We start from the raw sequence: 3,875 nt of genomic DNA, 5'->3' as shown, positions 1-3,875 counted from the left end.
ATTTTTAAAGTAATTTTATTGAGATAGAATTTGATTTTTAATTATCGATTCTATTCCCTAATGTTTATTAAAATTACTCAAATTCTTATTTCCAAATTAAAACCCACAAACCCTAATCCTAACTCCCCTTACTGCCCTTCAGCCACCACCCCTCTCCCTCACCCCTCACACCCACGCATACGCCCCTCACTCATCTTCACCCGCGCACACTTCCTCATCACACAACACACACGTGCAACTTTTTTCCTCACTTACGAAGCACTCACCCACACCAAGAGAGAAGAGAAGAACAGAGGAGGGAGAAGCTGCCCAGCCGATGTTGCCATCCATGGAGCTGTGAGGAGCGCCGCTGCTGTCGTGCGCCAGGGGAGAGGAAGAGAGATCGGGAAGAGAGAGAAGGACAGGGGGAGAAGGAAGCACGCGACGGAGAAGGGAGCGCTGCTTGCGCCGCTACACCTCGTCGTCGTCGCTGTTGGGGTTGCTGCGGGGTGTGCCATCGCCGTCGAACTTGGTGGAGGAGATAGAAATGCGATGGCCAGAGAGGAGAAGGAGTGTTCTGCAAGGAGAAGGAGGCGCTGCCCGCACCGCCGTTCATACCTGTTATTTCTCGAGCTCGCCGTCGCTGCGTCTTCAAGGGAAGGGTCTCTCTGGAAGAACTTCCTGCCGCTATTTCCTCCTTGACTCACCTCACTGACATTGCCAACCTCTGTAATCTTCAAGGCAGATTGCTAACTTTTTACTATTTTGCTTCTTGTTCATTGCATACTTATCACATCTCAGATCCTACAATAAAATGGAGTTCTACAATTAATATCAGATTCGTCAAAGTACTGAATACTTTAGTCACTTAACAGTGGTTTTGGATTTAAGTTCTGAGAATGGAAAAATTTGGTGGTCCAATTTTGACAATAAGACAAGAGTTATTGATTTTGTTATCATTTAGCTATTTTATTATTGATTTTGTTGAAATTATTGCCTTCAATCTATGGATTACTGATGTAACTAATAAAGATGTGGCTCCTATTTTTCACGTACATGAATTAATAATTATTTGGATTGAAAAATTATAGTTGAATTTGTTGTTAAAAATGATCAATGAGCAGAATTTGTTGGTAAAAGTAGAATTCATTGCTGTAAATTGAATTCGATGTTGAACATATCACTGAATAATTTTTTTTTCAATTTTATTGATGTAAATCGTTAGTACACAATTACACATGAAGTAGGTTTCGTGCATAAAATTTTAATTATGTGAAGTGACTAAAAATTAATATTCCATTGCAATCTAAATTCAATACGCAAAGTTTATTTATTTAATTAAAACAATTCCTAAAGTTTGTTGAACGATTTTGTATGTTCAAGTATGCCATATTTAGTTTCTTAAGTTAAATACTGCACATATATACAAGGTAAGGTAATTTTAGTCTATAAATTTTTTCTTTTTCAATATTGTTTACTGTTTTGAATTGACAAATTTTAGTTGAGTTTGTTGTTAAAAATGATCAATAAACAGAATTTGTTGGTAGAAGTAGAATTTATTGGCTCCTATCTTAGTCGGAACTTGTTTTTTTCAATATGTAGATGTGGGATAAAGATCTTTTGATTGCTTTATTGTTTTAGTATGTGTCATTGATGTTTGGTCTCGATTGGTAAGAAGTTAAGAGATTAAAAATTCATCACTTGATCTGCAGCACACGTGGATATTGCTTTCATACCATTGGACTGCTTTATATTGCTCATTGATTGCATGTTTGGCGTGTGTCTATACTGCTTTCATTTCATATAATGATTAAATTTTGAAGCAATAATCATTTTTTATATAAAGACTTACATTAGGGGTGTGGAGATAATAAAAGTTTATTGGAAGTGGTAAATAGTAAACATATTGAGTAGTAGCTGGAATCAAGTCAGCATATTTTATATATAAAAAAAAGTTAATTAATATTAATAGAATAGTTGCAGCAAGAGTATGAACAAAAGCAGAGACAAAAAAATGATGCAATAAATTAAAGAGTGAAAAATAGATTGCTAAATGAAGAAAAAAGTGATTGGAATTATCACTGAATTGTAAAATACAAAAGCCTACTTATACCTAATTATTATGGTGTTTATATAGGTACTCTAATTGTTAATAACTCTTATAACTAATTAATTAATCTCCATTTCAATGTAATTCTCGTTTCATAAATTAATGAATTGAACATCATTGATATCATATAGTTTATATAATTGTTCATTATTTTGTGTTGATTAAATAATTTACTACCATAATTTTTTGTTTATATTTAATTATTTATTGCTATGATTTATCTCATAAAACAAGGTTCAATAATAAAGAGAATGTGAATGGATCAAATGCAAGGAAAAAGAATCCTTTGATTATATAGAAATTGGTTCTAATTTTGTTTGATATGAAGCCCCAAACCTTGATGATGGGGAAGAAGTCAGTGGAATTATTAAGAATGATGAAGCTGGTCCTGATAAGATGGATTAATCAATTAATCATTAAAATGTTATAATAAGTTCATAAAATTAAATTTTATGTATTTCTTGATGTATTTTGTATTTTTTAACGAATTTTATTCGATATTATATGTAATGGATAAATTATATCTTATTTTAATTTGTATTTGAATTAAAAACATATCTAGTTTATAATGTAAATTTTATGATATAAATTTTTTGAATTTTTTCTTTGTAGATTGATTTCGTGATTATCAAAATTTTAGGATATGATTATGTTATAAAAAAAATAAAAAAATAGAGTAAGCTATGGTCACGGTAAAAATCGTGACCATGGATAAGGCTATGGTCACAGTTTTATGGTGGGGTGACCATAGAGGTTATGGTCACGGCGAAAAACTGTGACCATAAATAAAGCTATAGTCACGGTTTTAAGGTGGGATGACCATAGAGGCTATGGTCACGGCGAAAACCGTAACCATGGATTAGGCTATGGTCACGATTTTAATAAAGGGGTGACCATAGAGCAACCTATGGTCACGGTTTTTACGCGTGACCATAGATTAACCTATGGTTACGGTAAAAAAACGTGGCCTAAAATGTCAAAATTTAAACACTACAACTGCGACCATAAAAATAATGATCATAGATAAAAAAAAACCGTAACTATAAGTTTATGGCCACAATAGAATAGGCTATAGTAAAAAAACTGTGACCATAGGTCAAAAACCGTAACTATAGACCTATGGTCACAATTTTTCACTGTGACCATAGACCTTGTGACCATAAACCTTTTTTTATAGTGAACCTTGCAGATCATATCAATATCTATAATTTTTAAATTAATTTCAAATAAAATTTATAAATATAATATTTGGCTAAATACTAATCAAAATGATAATATTTTCTGGTTAAATAACATTGCTCTTTTGAAAATAAAGAGATATTTATTCTCAATCACAATAACCGTATTTACACTATAAATTAATTGTGCATTAAAAAAAATATTTTGATCTAAAAAATATATTTTGATTAATAATTTTGTAATGAACCATTTATTTAGGATTTTTTAATTAATATGAAAATAATTAAAGTGTCATATACGTTATTTGTAATAACTCATGTCTCATACACTTGTAAACTAATGGATATTTTTTTATTATTCAAAGCATACAGTGTGAGATAAATAAGGTTAACTAAGTATACAAGCTAGGTAGAATAATTGCTTGAAACATTTTTCTATGATAATTCACCACTTGACTTTTGAGAGTTGATGAGTTTTGTTCTTTGTTAATACTCTCTCAAACTAGAAGTAAGCTAATTGTAATTTTAATATATATTTAGATTTCGACACAATTGTTTTATAATTTTTTATCTGAATAAATAAAAGAAAAAGTGTTTTTTTTTTAAGT

The sequence above is a fragment of the Arachis ipaensis genome, chromosome B02, assembly GCF_000816755.2.
Source record: "Arachis ipaensis cultivar K30076 chromosome B02, Araip1.1, whole genome shotgun sequence".
Classification (NCBI taxonomy): Eukaryota; Viridiplantae; Streptophyta; class Magnoliopsida; order Fabales; family Fabaceae; genus Arachis; species Arachis ipaensis.
This window is presented reverse-complemented; position numbering follows the sequence as displayed.